The following is a 17,436-nucleotide window of genomic DNA, read 5'->3' as shown; positions in this document are numbered from 1 at the left end:
CTTCTGTTCCATCCACAAGAAAAAACTCACAGCAGTGCCAGGCTTCTCTACAGTGGGGTGGGAAGGCTGGGGGCCTCTTGTAACAAAGCTTTCAGTAAAAGGAACATGACCAACTTCAAAGTCACATTCCTATCAGAAGGTTTTTAGCCTCCTGTTAACGTAAGTCATACTGAAGGTCACTGTAAGGAAGACACTAGGGAAAAAAAAAAAAAAGAAAAAGAAAAGCTAATGCTTCTCTGTTTGCCTACACTGCAGTTTTGACAATTCCTTGCTTATATTTGGATATCGTCATTTTTCACTTCATACACATGAGAAAAAAGTATATAAAAAATAGAAAAACTATTAAAAACAAGTATAAAGCAAATCCGATGTCTGAGTTTCTTGCTAGTAGTCCCTTTAATTCCTCTAATTCAGAGTACTTTTCCATCTTCTTCCTCCAAAACTTGTACAGCCAGAAACAGACAACGTGTTTCCATGTTGTAACCATCCTTATAAAGATTTCATAATGTATACGTACTCATATATGGATAAGCCCTATATAGCAAAACCATAACTAAATTTTAGACTATAGACATCTCTGTGAACTAAAATAAACAGTCTCCTCTCAAACACCTGCGTTTGAGGCAGGCACAAAAAGCTGGCTAATTGTTTCAGGACTAATTCACTGCTTTGGGAAGTTTTATTACAGCTCTTTAGCCAGTCACCTTGGAATCGCACTAGCAAACCGGTTCAGTTGCGATTTGGACACAAACTGCCTGGTCTGGCACAACTGAGCTAAGATTCCACTTGAGCACAGCTCTCCTCTGGGACAGCTGACATGTCTGCCTTCCCAGCAGGCTCACTATCCCACAAGAGCACTTTCACTGTATTTTGGCTTTTCTACTCCTTTTTTGCAAGATGGAATGTGAAAGCGATAGAGGAGGAAATTTTTACTTTTCAGAAATTTTTCATCCAAGATTGTTCAATTCTAGTAAAGGCTCAAGTTGCTTCTTACTAAATCTGAATTTGTTTGTACTATTTGTACTAAGGGTTCTCCCAATGCAGAACACAATAATGAGAATTTGTACAACTGCCTCTGAATTTCACTTTTCTTCTTTATACTGGTGGGACAAGTGAGGAGTGAATGCAGAGTCGTACTTTATCTGTTAGATGTGAGAGTACCATCAACTGGTGCAGGTCAACATACACCTTGACCATTACACTTTTCTCTATGTGGTTCATAGATAACAATAAAGATCCATCAACAAAAAGAGTTACTGTCAAGTAATACCATCCTTGGGTAGTATGAAAAGCCCCAGTTCTGAGACATTTAGATCTGTAGGGAGGACTAACAAAATTTGTGATTTTCAGCCACATTTTGAAATAAAAGGGGGGCAGGAGGAAAACCAAAGAGAAAAATTTTGAGAGAATTTCATGAAGCTTACATCCTCACATAGCATCTTGGGTGTCTAAATCCAGCCAATAGCAGTCAGTGATACTATTAGCACCTGTACACCACAGTGAGCCTGTGTCTTTAGGACCACATGTGCCAAAAACATCTCTGAGGACCAAGTTACCTAAGGAAATTGTACCAATTTCTGCTGTGAACAGAAGTCTTCATCCAGCTTCAGCGGCAATGGTTACAGCACCACCATATTGGAGGTTACTGCCCCAGTTTTGTTGAAGGAGGTTCCTGATTTGCATCAAGCAAAAGAAACTGGGTTAGCTTAAATAGTTTACATTGGTGGTCAGAACTGAAGCAGCTGATTTCACCTGAAATGAAAGCAATTGCACACAGATGGTTCTACTAAGAGGCTGGGGCAGCAGTAATTTCTGGGAGCAAGGAAGTCACAAGCAGCTTATTGCAACATCACTCATCAAAAGATGTCCATTTCTGGACTAACTAAATTGGTTAAAACGTGTATGTGTTTAACACACTGTCTTTCTATATGGCTTTATTTTGCTTTAGATAAGTAATATTTACCTTAAAGCAACTGCTTATCAATTTACTTTCTAACTGAAAGAATAAGAAAGATCCAGAATAAGACGTTATCTCACATTTTCATGGCCTAGTATTGGTGCAGATCGGCAGAACAGCCTGTGGGAAAGTTTCCATTCCTGCTGACAATATTGGACAGGCTCATCAGGAAGGGCATTTAAGTCAACAGATCTGGAAATCCAGCAACAAGAATTAACTTCAGTTAAAACTGTTTAAGTGGGGAGAGAAAAAAAGCCTACATGGCTACTACAAGCCTGAAGTGAACTGTGTTATCTCATTTATCCTAATGACGACCTTGCCTCTGATGTGGAAAACGTTACAGGACCACAGGGTACAAGATATTCTAATTACAAATCTTTGATCCATTACTTGGGGTTTAGAGCCAAAATTTGTTTCTGCTGTAATTCCAGTGAAGTCAGAGTTATGTCAAAGATGAACTCTCAAGTTAAATATTGTTTGGAGAAAATACCATGTTATAGGAAAAAGCAAAGATTCCAAACAGTGGAAGTGTTACCTATCTTTTCTAGCAGGATAAAAAGGTTGTAGAGAAATTAAAGTGGCAGCTGACCTTAGGAAGAAAATCAAGGTACACGTTAAGACTTCAGCACTTGTTTTGCAGAGTATCAGAGTTGTTGTACTTGTATTAGCTAACAATATTGGGTGAAAGCACTGTAACAGAGCTACGTACTTGAAAACATGCATTCTTGCTCCTTGCACAAAAAGACACACCTGTTCCTAAGAGTTAAATGGATGCACTACTGACTGTTCAGAAGTGACTGAAACAATAACCAAGCCTGTGTTTTGCATTTTCTGTAATTCCCACAATGGCCATTCTTATCCTTGGCTCAAACATGTTCTGGAGCTTGTGACTGGCTCTTGCTAAAACTCAGCTCCCACACAGCAGGACATTCCAGCCTGGTTTAAATTTTTACTTACTCCTATGATACCTTTTGTTTCAGTGGAAATCCTAAAGACAGTCAGTGAAGCTGTTCCTCAGGTACACATGAGCCCATCATGTGGCAACGGGCAAATTCCCAATCAGCCATCCCAATGCTTTCACCAGTGTCCTTAGAGGACAGCGTATGGCAGAGGGTCTTCCTGCTGTAGAACCCCAACTGCAGTCTTCATTCCCCACTATTCTCATGAGCATCTTTATGCTTACAAGAGATGTTCTGAAATTCCTGCCCGAAACTGCTTCCCACCATAACATCTTACACTACAGGACACTAAGAACAGAACAGAAGTTCAGAACAGAAGGTTCTACTCTGAGACTTGTCTGGGAATAGGATAGAGGAGGATTTTTAGCACAGAAAAGACAGGACAGGAGGAATAATTGCAGAAACACATGACTGAATACACTCTCCCAGATGCACTCCCTTATTTGCCTTAGCAAAGGATGGGAAATAGTCAATTAGAAAGTAGATTCTTTAAGGAACACAAGACACTCACTCAAGGGTTAATGTGTAAATGTGAAGCAATTTGTTTAAATACATATTTCTTTGACCAGCCTTGTGCTGTGCCTTGTCATCCAGGAAAGCCAGATTAGATTCCCACCCCAGGTTTTTTGTGTTGAGGTTTTTTTCACTCCCTGGAGTGACAGGCTAATTAAGGAGTGACAGAGACTGTCTCAAAAGGGTCCTGTTCAAATATCAAAGAAACAGATGCAGCAAGACAGACAGACCTTCGCTGCTAGCTGATGCTCAGAGAAGCTCTCTCCCAGTGCACCATGCCACCACTGGCTTGTCACATGACATGAAAGAGACTCTGTGTTTCTTTTATCATCTCTCTAAACTAAGAGAACTGGGCAACTTATAGGAATTAAACCAATGAAATCCAGGAGCAAGAGGCGAATCAGCTCTTTGGTGTTTTAAAGAGAACCTTAAGCAGAGAAAGAAAAAGGACAGGGGAAAAAGTAATCTCACACATATCAGAGAGGAATGTTGGCTTTGTTTAGCCAGTGACTTCAGTAAGAATGAAATTAGCTTGTGATATCTGCAAAATAAAGCTGAATTTGTTGTGCCAGTGCTATCAGGCAGTATCAGAGTTTGCTATAACTGGGATATACCACCCTGTGTCTCCTGAAGGCCACAGGCTCACTAATGAACACGGGGTGAACAGCGGAGTCATGCAGCTCCCCAGAAGCAGCCTGCTTTGCTCCCCCACCTCCAGTCTGAGCTCCAGCTGTACAGAGCACATCTTGCCTGTTTCATTTCAGACATCACCACCACTCAGCACATCATTAGGACTGGCTGGACCAAAACCAATGCTCTCTAGAAAACAACAGCTACTCTAAAACATTATGTCACTGGAACAGCTCAGGCCTTTAAGGATTCACCTGAGAGGCTGGTGGAATATAAGAGACTGTACATAGTACCCTAAGAAAAAACACAGGATCGCTGTTTGCCCTCTCTCATAATGCAGAACCAGGGCGAGTACTTGCTGAAGACAGGTTATTTCTGTGTGTATATTTTCAGAAGAAAAGTGTATCTTCCCATACAAATAATTTTAAGGGTTTATACCCCTCAGCCTGGCACAGATACAAAGCTGTTCCTTCCAGAGGCTTCTGTCCTGCCCCTTACTGGGGCCATTGCATATCCCGTCACACAGTGAAGCTAGACTTTCCACTGAGATCCCCATCGCTGCTCAGAGGTTTCCTGTTTAGTACTATGAAAAGGTGATTTATTTATTATTATTATTTTAAGTTACTTAAACTGGGTAAAATTTTTGGAAGACATCTTCTCCTTTAGTTACTACATTTGCACAATGCCATGGGTGGGCATGCCACATTAAGGAGAAATGAACCAGAAAAGAGTCTGATGTGAGGAATTTACAATCTAAATTAAGCATAGCACAGCAAGGGTGGCAAAAAACAGTGGCAAAGGAGGACACATACTACAACAGTGAGAGCTCACAGGATCTGTTCAGAGGGTGTAATGAACTTAATGATTCTTTCTCTCATGTCACTTCATTTCCCACTTCCCCCCCATTCATAACATTTAAATCTGTAGACAGTGAACTCAGTCTTCATCTCAGTGAAACAAATGGCAACATTTCAAATGACTTCAGTACCGTCAGGATTTGGCTTCATATCTGGCATGAAAGGCAAGGGTGGAGAACAGCAAAGGACGGCTAGCCTAAAAGGAGTGGATTTTGTGAGTGGTTTGGATGAAAGCTGAGTAGCACAATGCACAGGGTTGGGGAGGCATCATTATATACACACGAAAATGCACAGAGACATTTATGGCAGGAGAATGCTGGAGCAACACAGCAAGCTAAATTAGGACAGTAGCTGGCACAAGAAATAAAGCAATCAGATACATGAGGTGAAATTCTTTTCCTGATTTCACCAATATAAAGCCACTAGCTTAATTGTAAAGTGTAAAGAATATGGTTGAAAAGAATCAGGAAGGTCTGGAGAGAGCGATGCAGTGTATTGAAGGGAGGGCTAGAATCAGATAAGGAGACCAAAAACATCACAGGGAGTCTGAGGAGTGTGGGCAGGATACACTGGCGGCCCCGTGGAGAGGAAGATGTTTCTTAGCAATCATCCTGTTGTATAACACAAGAGAGGGGGAGGCCCAAAGGATGAGAAAAGGGGCACTAAAGAAGGGGCTAATTAAAAATGGCAATTAGTGGTGCTTCAGCCTCTAAACTGAAACAGAACACAATAGAATGACCTCTGTTATGTGTAAAGAGTCAGCATTTCTGCTTGAAAAAAATGTAAATAGAATCAAAATGGATAAATGTTTACAAAGGTAAACGTGGTGGGTGGGTGTCTGTAGGAATGCAAAATGATATAACTAACAACAGTAATGAAAAGCAATATTCCCCAAGTTGCAGGGAGTTTCAGACCAAAGATCTTTTGGACAGGTTGGAAGGGGAGGTGGAAGAGAACAGCAAAAAGAAATATAATCCTAATAGGATCTTAAAAGTCATAAACAAAAGATAATAAATAACTGTGTGTTCTCTTCTCCAAAAAGACCACAGGGAGTTTCCATGATACAGTAGAGGCATCAGGGAAGAGACCTCAGCTGCATCAAGAGCCACCATGGGAATTAGCACCATCTGCTCCACAAAGCAGAGAAGGAGGGGGAAGGGATGGGCAACATGCACTGAAACTTGGTAACAAACTACTTCTCTACCCTGCAGAACTGCTCACAGAAATTCAGCAGCACCACTGAGGAAAAAAATAGGCAAGCAAAGTATTTCCTCCAAGAAAGAGCATCAGTCACATATAAATACTAAAAGTAAAATAAGATATGCGTGGTGGTGGTAAGGAATAAAGAAGGGGGATGATCCCATTTGTTTCCTTGTGGATGCTGGCACACTTCCAGCAAAGTCCATAAGGTGACCAAGATTTACAACAGTTGTGAGGATCTGGTCCAGTGCGTTCATTTTCTTGCACTGCAAATTATTAATTTGGCAGAGTAAGTTCGCAGGAAGGGTCCTTTATTTACTTTATTTGGAACCAAGAGCACTAGTATAGAGGTTCCACGGCCAGTGTAGACACTGTGTTTACACCAGAAAAGGAAAACCTGTAGAGGTCATGTTTTGTTTAATGGAAAGAATACAACTCTACCCGCACACAGCCAAATGTTATTAGGCTCACTTAGCTGAGTAGTTCCAGGATTGCTGGTAAGAGCGAGGCACCCCAAAATACTAGTCTTGCTCACCTGAGCAGTCTCACTGACTTCACCCTCACTCTAGATGCTACTTATCTACAAATAGCAAATAACCAACGATAACTGTTAGTGTGCCTGGTGCTGGGCTCCCAGCTGCCACATGAGAGAGCTGTGGCATTCTGTGCTATCGGGCATTGGACAGCCAAGTATTTTTGTGTGCAATTTTAAATGGCTGCAGTGTATTAGGACAGTTAGTACCTCCAGATAGACCAAGGAAAAGAAACAAGAAGTTACAAGCCTGTAGAAGGAGCTGCTTATCACTTTTGTCCTCTGAAAATCTTCCAATAACTATCTAGTTAAAATACACATCCTTTACATCTGTCTTGGGAAGCACAACAGCCTGCATAGATCAAAGTCTGATTCAGCTTAATGTACATTATGTGAAAAGCCCAGTAAGTGTCAAATGTCAGGAAGAACTTTGTTTTCAAAAAGTGCGATGGAACTGCACAAAATACCAGCCTGGTTGTTCTTCAGATTTGAGAGTAATCAACTATTACCTTTAACTAGATCTCGGTTTCAAGAGAAGGCCTATATCCACAAAAGCTGGATCCAAGAGCACACATAAGCTCCGGAGCATGCACACCAACGCTGTGGTGCGTAGAGTCCAGACTGCGGTTTTCCAGAAAGTGAGCACCATTAAGCCACCAAATTCCCACTTTAATCTCTGCCAGTTATTCAACGGGATTTGTAATCTTCTACCTCTTTTCTTCATTAGGAAAACACTATTCCAAAGCAAAGCCCTATACAAAGCATTTACACTATTAACACGTGTTACCAGATTAAGGTAAACTCTAAGTTCCGCTCACCACTTCATTTGAGCAGCTAATGGGATAGAAAACCATGTTTTCATTAAGATTTTTCCTGATATTGGAGCTCTGCATGGGTTTACTAACTGAAGGTAAAACTGCATCACTCTTTCCAATGCAGATAGCACCATTGCTTTTCCAAAGCAGACTGCATGCACTTTTTTCAGTATAAAATATACTTAGACCAAACAATTTTGGAAGTCAAATAAGTAAAAATACACACAAGCAATGGGCCTTGATGTGTCTTCTTGACATGGCCCTTTTTCATTACAGATTTGAGAGATGTAGGTAGATCTATCCAATCCTACATACATGGCTTGGCTTTTGAATTCTACATCCAGCTACCACTGGAGTCTGGCAGAAGGGGTGAAGGAGACAACATGACCATTCAAACATGGCCAAAGGTTGAAGAAGCACCCTGAGCCACCATGGATTGCTACAGAGCTACTCAGGGATAGCAGCAGGAAGACTGCTGGAAGTGGCATAGCTGCCATGTTAGTCAAGGTGTCCACACAGGGATTTCTCCTGTGACCACTGACAGTGTTCTTAAGATCAAGTTTTCTGTCTGGTATTAAAACACCTGTGCTCTGAGGGGAATAAAACAGGATGTAAAGACAAGATGTGCCGAAATCAGCCAAGGGATCTACAGAAGGGTTCACGTGCCAAAAAAGCCCTAATGCTAGAAACAGGGTTAACAAGGGAAGGCCCTCAGGCAGAGCCAGGAAATTGAAACATACCAACTGCTTTTCTCCTGCTACTTCATATCTCACACAAAACAAAGGATAACAGCTTAAGAAACAGAAAGAGAGATGATACTGGTCATTTGACTAACCAGAGAATGAAACTCTGCAGCTCCTCATGTTTGGGTTACTCTGAAACACTTCAAAAGCTGTTATGAAATCATGCTAAACCTGAAGAAACGCCAGAAAGTAAACTTAAGGCTCACCCCGGTTTTCAAGGCTGGCCCCAAGGGGAGAGAACCTAAGCACTTCTAAAGGAGCAGGATACTAGTGCTACGATTCAAGGCTATCTTTAGCTCCAGCAAACTGAGAACTATTTGCTGGTTATCAAAATAGTGCATGCATAAATAAGAGAAACAGGATGTGGCAAAACGACCAGAATCATTTAAATATTATTCTGAATCAAGACTCTGCCAGCCTCCACACCGTATATGGAACATTTCCCCTGCAGGTGCAAGAAGTTTCTGTAGGATTTGCTCTTGCATGTAGTATCCCACAGACTAATATTTTAATAGATGCAACGGTTGATTAGTTGAATTTTTTTTCTGGGGGGGGGGCAGGGAGAAGAGAAGGAAGAGGAGGTAGAGAAAAAGATATGTAAGCTGCAGGTTTGGGGAGGGGGTGGGGTGGGTGTTCTTTCCCTTTCAGAGGCCCAGCTGTATAAACCGCATGTGGTAATATAACTAACTACCTGGTCAAACCTTAAACAAGTTAAAGTAAGAGTTTGAGGGAGAAAGACAGGAGGTATTTTACAAGAGAATAGTCTATTCTCAGACAGGAATGGGAGAATTGATTTTCATGACAGGAGATAAAGCACAGCAGATAAAACAGGATACTGTTTGATCTGCCCCACAGAAAACACCAGCTGAGAGGGTGACCTAGCTGAAGGGGCTGGGATCGGGCTAGGAGAGCAGCAGCCGGGCAGGTGCCGTCCCAACAGCACCCTGCAAAAGCGCCAAGTGAGGAGATCCAAACGGCCCCTCCAAAGGGCACAGGGGCATTACTCACTCAACACCAACAGCAGTTCCTCAGCCTCCACAGTGAACCTAATCTTTAACAGCCACTCTGTAAACTAAGTTGCACACACTGGAGTATATATATTTTTTAAGAGAACCTCGTCAGCAGGAAAAGGATGTTAATCATTTGTGTTTAGGTACAATGATAAAAAAGGGAAAGGGCTGTCTTCAGAGCGTCCACAGGTGCCCCCTCTGTCCTGCCAAGCATATCTAAAGGCTTTACTTCCATGACTACTGAAAAGCTTTAATGAGCCCAGACCCTGTAATGAAGATGTAACTGATTTGTTGATTCATGAATGATTTAGCTGAAGGCAGTCATTCTCTGCCCACTCGTGCTCTCCCTACGATTGACTCTGTCCCTCGTACAGTCTTCAATCTAGTTTTTGTTCATTCACTTGTTCGGGTTTGGCCTGCCACAAATGTCAGAAAACACCCCATGCATTAATGCCCCCATTTTGATGCCTTTTGGATAAAACATCAGAATCTAAGCAAGAGATCCCTGACTACGGAGGGGACTGATTTGCACGTGAGGAATGGGGAAAGGGAGGAAGAAGAGGATAAATATTCCTGGTCCTCATTCTCCCGATCGTGTGTCAGACTGGTCTACAGTGCTAAACTCAGCTAAGCAGATAATGCAGTGGGTGACCTTGTGTCAGCCACTCATCTTCCCTGCATTTTTGTTTACCCATCATAAAGTGGGGCAAAAGCAGGCACCTTTCCTGAAAAGACAAACAAGCTACCTTCCAAACCAGGTGAATAAGTTATGGAAAGTTAAATATATTCTGGCACACGAGAAAGAGCCTCACTTTGTTCCAGTTTGAGATAGGCTGTCATCACAGGAAAAAAAGGGCCAGCTAATAAATCTGCATGAACCACATTGGTCTTTGCAACTCCAGGGAACTTTATAAGCAAGAATTCATTTCCACATGCCTGTTGTGTAGTCAGTCAGTCCATAAACAAGAATCAGGAATGGTCAAGTTCTTACCTTGATTCTCAGAAGCTGCCACTGGTTCTCAATTCACTTGCAATATCACAAAAAGTATAAAGCAGCTCTTACCAGCTCTCATGGATTGATTTCACATTTTGTGCAATGTGGTGTTCTTCCTCAAATTTCAACTCCAAAGCCATTCGACTTATACCTATGAAAGCTATGACTGTGCAAATGTGTTTCTAACTCTTGGATTTGCAGAGAATAACTTGGACTGGTACCCTAAAGGCTCAAAACCCAAAACGTAAAGACAGGCATTCAAAAAGACACCATTAAAAAAAAATTAAAATCTTAATTTTTAACCTTCCCGAAGAGAAGAAAAGCATCTGTCTGTGTCACAATTTTCAGACTAGCCGTACTTCAACCCTACACAGTGGACCTGCGCAGCAGTAGTCCCAGTAATAGTCTAGGCTTCTGATTTGTTCAACACAGCACAGACATTCAGAGAACTATGATTAGAACTTCTTGGATGCACATCTCTCATTTACTAAATCCGATAGCACCATTAATTTCTCACCTTTGGTGATCTGGAGGAGATTTGTTGCTCTCTCCCACAACAGCACAAAAATCTAAAATCTCAGAAAAGTGCATAAACTAACAATACATTTTAAAATGTCTTTAACATAATTACAGTGTTTCACTTTGATTTTGACCTTTGGGGCCTTTTGAATTATTAATTAATTTCCACTTAAAAAGAAATAATTCAGAAAATATCAAAATGGAATGCTCCTACATGTTCTAAAGCTTTTCTGAAAAATAAATTCAATTATTTGATTTAGGAAATTAATCAAAAATCAGCTGTGTTCTGTGTACTGGATTGGCTTTGATGAATCAGCTTACTTCAGAACAGTCATTGAAAAAACTCCCCAGTCTTCTCTAGTTTTCAGACAATTGCCCTAGAAACTCCCTGCTCCCTCTGCCCACCTCACAAGCTGAGCATACAGCATTCTGCTCTTGAGCAACAACAAGAGTTCAGGTCACCCCTTCTTCAGTTAGAAGGGCCAGTCCTGCATTTATATGGGTCTTGGCCATTCTCTGATCACAGACATGCGAATACCTAAAAATTCCTGTTAAAAAATAAAGCAGTATTTCTTTGAGGACTTCCATTTCTTTTCAAGGTCTCAGAAGCAAGAAAACTAAAAATACCTGGGAAATCCAGAGAAGGAAGAAGCTGCCCTGTTAAAAGGCTCCACCTTCAACCACACCTTTCAGTTCTTTGCACTTCTTGTCTTCCCATCCCAGATCAGTAATACTACTGAACTGAATCAAAATTCACACTTTTCTATTAAACATCTATTGTAAAACCACAGTCACCAAAATTTATCCTTGCCTTTTCCACACAGCTCTTCATGACAGTGACCTACTCTTACATGTGTGGTGCACATGGCATTTGTGAACGGGGCCGGGGGGGAGGTCTTTCAATTTAGTTCCCTGTGGACAAGCAAGCACATCACTAGAAACACCATTAGAATTACCTCCCTTGGAGAGAAGCCATAGGCTTAAAAGGGTTGTGGTGCATAAAGTATCTTCTCATTCCTTTGAATGAAGGATCCCTTGATCTTTTTAAGGCAAGATGAGGGAGTCTTGTAAGATCTTGCCTGTAAGCATGCTGTAGATAAAGGAAAGAACCTGCAACCACCAAAATATAAGGAGTAGTACTTCTTTTCCTCCTTCATCACCCCCTCCTTGCCTAAATTTAATATCTCAGTAAATGTCAACTCCCACTGAAGCAAGTAATTTACAATTAGCAGAAGACTTCTCCTCCACTTTCCAAATCTAAGAACTCCTTTTTGAACCTGCTACCGGTCAGGTGCCCTTGGCAGACTGTGCACCTGAATCAATTGTGTGCACACATGTACATGTACACACACAGAAGCAATCTCAGGTAATCATGACGCACATGATTTAGACAAAATTACAGTTAGTCTCTCAATAGGCCCTTTTAAGGATTTGTACAAGTACACCGCATCAACTAACGCTTAAACACTCCTTCAGTGCATGCGAGGTTCATTGTTCTCCTCATATAGGAAACAAAACTGAGCCGCTGAGCAGTTAAACAACCTGTCCAAGGACACTAAGGATGCAACAAACGCAAGTTGTGTGTTCTGACTCATTATGCCTGAAATCTAACTGCTAGGCATGCTTCTCATACTAGTTTCTCCAGACAGCTTGTAGAGTTCATTAATATTTTCAGGAAACACACAATCTCAATTGTCAAAAGGATTTTCCTGCCTAATTTGACTAGACAGAGAGGAGGAAGGAGGCTCTTCTTTTGTGTACTTAAATCTCCGCCTCAATTTTCCTGTTCTAATGGTGTGCTCTGAGTTCAAGGAAAAAGGGAGGCAGGTTGCTAAGCTTTTTGGAGCCTCAACCTAGCAAAGGAGAGGTGTCCTCTTACAGCTTCAGGTGTTCAGTGATAAGTGGAGAGTCTCATCCTATCCACCTTTACCAGGTGTCAGGTGAGAGGGTCGGAGGTTCTGTTTCAGTTTAAAAGCCTTGCTTTCACAAAACACAGGAAGAGTCAGGCACCGTGTTTAAAAAGTGACACCAAGTTGGGTAGAGAAGGGCGAAGTGTGGCAAGGACTTCATAACGTTGTTTTCAAACTAGGAGCTCCAGGCAGGAACCATTATCTTTGCATTGCTACCTACAGTGTATCCAGTTCAACTATTATTACTCTGCAGCTATAGCCTTTTTTTCTGGCATTATGATTTTCTTAAATTATAATTTTTTATTTCGGTTTTTGTGCAGTGCAGTTTTTCCAAGGATAAGTGTTTCAAACTCAAATCTTGGTACTTTAGAATACATGATCAAAAAGAAAAAATACAGCATCCTATCCCATGCAAAACCTACTGCTTCCAGCAGCCACTTAAAGTAGCTCTATTGACGGGGTATAGTGACAATCAACAACAAAACTGGAGTCTACCATTTTAAGCAAAGAAAATCTAACAAAATTAAACATACTGCATGTCTTTTTTCTAAGGAAAGGTTGTTAAGTGTTTAGTATTAGTCTGTTCCCAAAATGTAAGATTTGCAAAAATTCCATTATTTTTCCCATTAAATACAGAGTGTGTTATAAATTCCCCAAACCAAACACTTGTGGCCTAGACAGTCTTCATTTACCCTAGTCAAAAATACAGTTTAGAAATTATTTCTTGAAAATGTGTATGTCATACACCACAAAGAATGGTCACTGGAGGTAACACGTGTTGCAAGTAAACACTGTTGCCCTCCACCCAGAGAAAGGAGCTGTGAGGATGTTGCTCCACCTCTTCAAACATCCATGAACTGTTAAGAGAGAGCCACCCCAAGGCAATGCTTCTGGTAGGAAGGAGAGAGAAGGGAAGAATAAGTTCCATCCCTTTAATGTTAGCAGGAATTATGTGTACCATCTGAAAGAGATTACTTCTTTACAGCTGTGGAAAGCTGAAAGGAGCTCTTCACACTGCTAGTTCCAGGGTACAGGACTGTCTGTCACCAAGCCTTCCCATCAAGTTCTTGTGTGTACCTCCATTACAACTGAAGAGAGACCCAGAAACTTTTCAGAAATGGGGAACATTTTACTCTAGCACCCCTGCTGTCATGTTTGTTCTGTTCAGCTTCCTTTCCATAGCATACATAGCCTTTCCAGAAATTCAATACGAACGCTGATTTGCAGCACATGAGGCAGAATATTGCATAACGATCCAAGGATAATTCAGGTTGGAAGAGACCTCCAACAGTCTCCAGTCCAACCTTCTGCTCAAACCGGGGTCAGCTGTGAGGTCAGACCAGCTTTCTCAGAGCTTTGTCCAGTTCAGTCTGGAAAAACTCAAAGGACAGAGGTTGCACAACCTCTTTGGGCAGCCTCTCACTGCTTGACTGTTCTCAGGGTGAAAAAGCTTTTCCTTACACCCATTCTGAATCTCATGTTTCAACTTATACTTGTTGTCTGTCTTCCTCCCACCATGCAGCACTGCAAAGAGCCTGGCTCCATCTCCCTGATGACCTCTCTGTAACTGTTAAGTTCCTGCAAAGCTGTTTCTTCTCCAGCCTGAACTTGCCCAGTTCCCTCAGCCACTCCTTACAGGAGAAGGGCTTCATCTCTCCGATCTAATGACATTAGACTGTGATTTCTCAGAACAACAAGAAAAAGTAATTTTAATTGTTTCTCATGTTCAACATCATTATGTACAAGAAACTGAAGAGATGGAATGTCAATAGCATCACCTTCCAGACTATGGTAAACTCTTGTTACTTCCTAGGTTGCACGTGAGGTGGAGCAGCCACCTGTTAGAAGGGTCACAGGGAAGACCTGAAGAAATGATGCAGGCAGGTGAATCTGTACCAGGAACACCTTAGCATGGCTCTTAACAATCTCTGTCTCCAAGATGACTGACAGCCATGAGGAATTGTAATATACATATACGCATAAGATTACAAAAATAATATCCAGACAGCGGCATGTTCTGTCATGCTTAACACAAGTATAGGGGCCAGCAACTCCTAAATGTTACTTAAATCTTTCTAAAGTCCCAAGCCTCTGACTTCATCTCTCTCTCTTTCAGTTCTCTAATTTAAAAAAATGGGAATAACATCACTTGGCCCTGTCACAGGAATTTCCGGTATTAGAACTGGTGCAGCGCTTTGAATATGTGAACTGCTACTCTGAGCACACTAATTCAAGCCATGAAGAGTGGACAATGAGGTATATCATAATTACACACTTTTTTGACTATTTCTGCACTACATGTACAGTCACACAGCAGTGATTAAACATGCAAAATCCTGTCCAGCACGCACCGGATTCAGTACAAAGCCTGGTAAGTCTCTTCACCAGCTGCATAAAATTCCTCAGCACAGTTCTTGAAAATAGAGCTGCTTTCATTAAATTACTCTCCCACCCGTAGTTCCAGTGCATGTAGCGAAACTCCCAGTAGTATTTAAGCAGTGACTGTAAGGAGGTGTATTTCCTTACCATCAAGTCTGTAATAAGCAGAAGCAAATACAGAGCAGGTTGTGACTCCCTTCTTTTAAGGCAGTGTGTTAGGATAGCCGCAGTGGAGGAAGGAGTCTCTGAGGCACATCATGTAGGATAGACAACTCCTGCTGCCGAACTGCCCCGGCCTTCAGCACAATGTCCAGTGTCAGTTTTGAAGCCCTGTCCTGGACAGGGGACAAAACAAAGCAGGGCAGCGAAGTCATCAACTACTTTCTACAAGAAACTACATAGCATCTTCTTGTATGTTTTTTTGCACATGACAGACGAGCAGTCCAAACCATAACTGGAAGAGGATGTCCTTAGGACTACTGCAAGACTGATTGCAAATGCCGACCTTCTAGAAAAGCCTTTCCTGACACTGAATTGCTTTTATTCTTCCCCTCTGAAGATGAACGGCATGATGCCTACACTCCACTTTTATGCACTTGTGAGTCATGGGCTGGGCTTTTGTATCCCTTTGTCTCTTGTCTATGATGTGAAAGAAAAGAATATGTTTGCCTTGTATGTGCTGCAAAAATGAGAATGTAAGGGTGAAACAGTCATTTAGGACAACATGAAAGGGTTGATTCTTAAGCCAATATTTTATATATCAACAGAGCCCGAGGCTGGTCTCACCCCTCTTGGCACACCTTATGCTGTTGTTAACTGGTCAAAATGTGACAGGTTTCAAATGGAAGTATTTTACACACTCTCTCACTAAACAAACCAACATATCAGGAAAACAACAGAGGCTGAAGCTCTTACCAAGTCCTTATTTATACTGATCAATTCAGATTTTTTAAAAAGCACAAATTAAGGAACTACTCAAATTACTGTAGTGCAGATAGGTTGATGGTTGGTAAGGTTGTACTTGGTGATACTGTATTTTGAGAGCTGTTGTTGGGCAGTTATGACTTAAATGCTTTCAGGTCACACAAATGCTGCAGGAACTTCAGGAGAAAGTCTGTCTGAGAGGAGCAGGGAGGGAGAAGAGGTGGTCAGATCAGTTCAGCCACTCACATGCAGACAGGCCCTGAGGGAGTTACTCTCACAGGCATCCCCTCAGTACCTCCTTGCCAAATTCAGTGGTTACAGAATCCGTTGTGTATGCATGAGCAAAATAAATAGTGGGATTACATTTTTCAGTCCCTACAGATTCCAAAGAGAAGGAATGGCACTGGAGAGGGAATCTGTTGAAGCAAACAGCACCTCTGAAGACAGCATATGCTGTCTCTTTAACTTAAGCAGTTGGGTTCTCATGATAAAGCTTTCACCGAAGACCCCTAGAAGACACTACAAATCCAGCTCCAAAAACCGTTGCCAGAATAAGATTCTGGATGAGGCAGATAACAGGTCTGATCTGGCATGACAAATCCTGCTTAGCAACCCAAGGGTTAATTCCATGAGCCAGAGCAAAAGGATCCTCCCTTCTGCCTCCTCCCAGAACAGTAACCCACAAGCTTCAATGTGACAGTTGTGCAGGTCTTTTCCATGTTGCAGTGCACTGGGGCAGAGGTATCCCTGACACTGTCTCTTGCCCTTTCTAGCAAGGCTGCCATTGCATTTCCTGCCTCTGCTCTTCAGCGGGAGGAGCAGGAGGAAAATCGATTTCCTTCCCTTACCAGTGGGAGGAAAAGCGGTGCAATCCCCTGAGCTGCAGTACCCATCTAGTCTCTAAAAACCCAAATGCACAGAAGGGTCTCTGCCTCACACCTCCCCTAAGGAACAGGAACACAATTGTCACCAGCTTTGGCACCTACTGCTGAAGCTGTGTTTTACTCCCCTTTGCCATGACTGCCCCCCACGCTGTTTCCACTGCAACCCTGCCCAAACTCTCCCTTGTCACTTTTTCACATTGGGCCTAGAAAGAAGATCTTGCTGTTGTTCTTCCAGATCTGAGCCTTCTCATACAAAATCCCAACATTACACCCATGGATATCACACCAGGCCCCACAAGCTATCCTCTCCAAGGAACAAGAGAGCTAATTGCTCTCATGCTCTCCATTTGCTAACGTACGCCCATCCCGTTACTTAGCAGGGACCAGAACCAGTGGTAACTGCCAGCTGTAAGTTCCTTGGGTCAGAAACTGCTCAATTAGTGCAATGAAATCACAGCCTAGTGGGAGCTACTCACAACACTGATTTCTAGTTAATAGTAATTTTTAAAAGAATTAATTATAGGAAATGTCTTTAATTTGTGTTATATTCTGTCTTTTTGTGTCTTTTTTTCCCTTCTGGCCTACAAAAACCTCTTTTCCTACCTTACCA

The 17,436-nt window shown here is 41.9% G+C and overlaps 1 protein-coding gene across 5 annotated transcripts in view; it reads right to left on the bottom strand.

Moving 5' to 3' along the window:
* The window catches only part of DPF3 (double PHD fingers 3), a 176,939-nt gene that overhangs the window by 136,330 nt on the left and 23,173 nt on the right, over window positions 1–17,436 (bottom strand). The gene's annotated exons all lie outside the window — the stretch shown is intronic.

This window comes from Falco rusticolus, chromosome 7, assembly GCF_015220075.1.
Source record: "Falco rusticolus isolate bFalRus1 chromosome 7, bFalRus1.pri, whole genome shotgun sequence".
Classification (NCBI taxonomy): Eukaryota; Metazoa; Chordata; class Aves; order Falconiformes; family Falconidae; genus Falco; species Falco rusticolus.
This window is presented reverse-complemented; position numbering and strand designations above follow the sequence as displayed.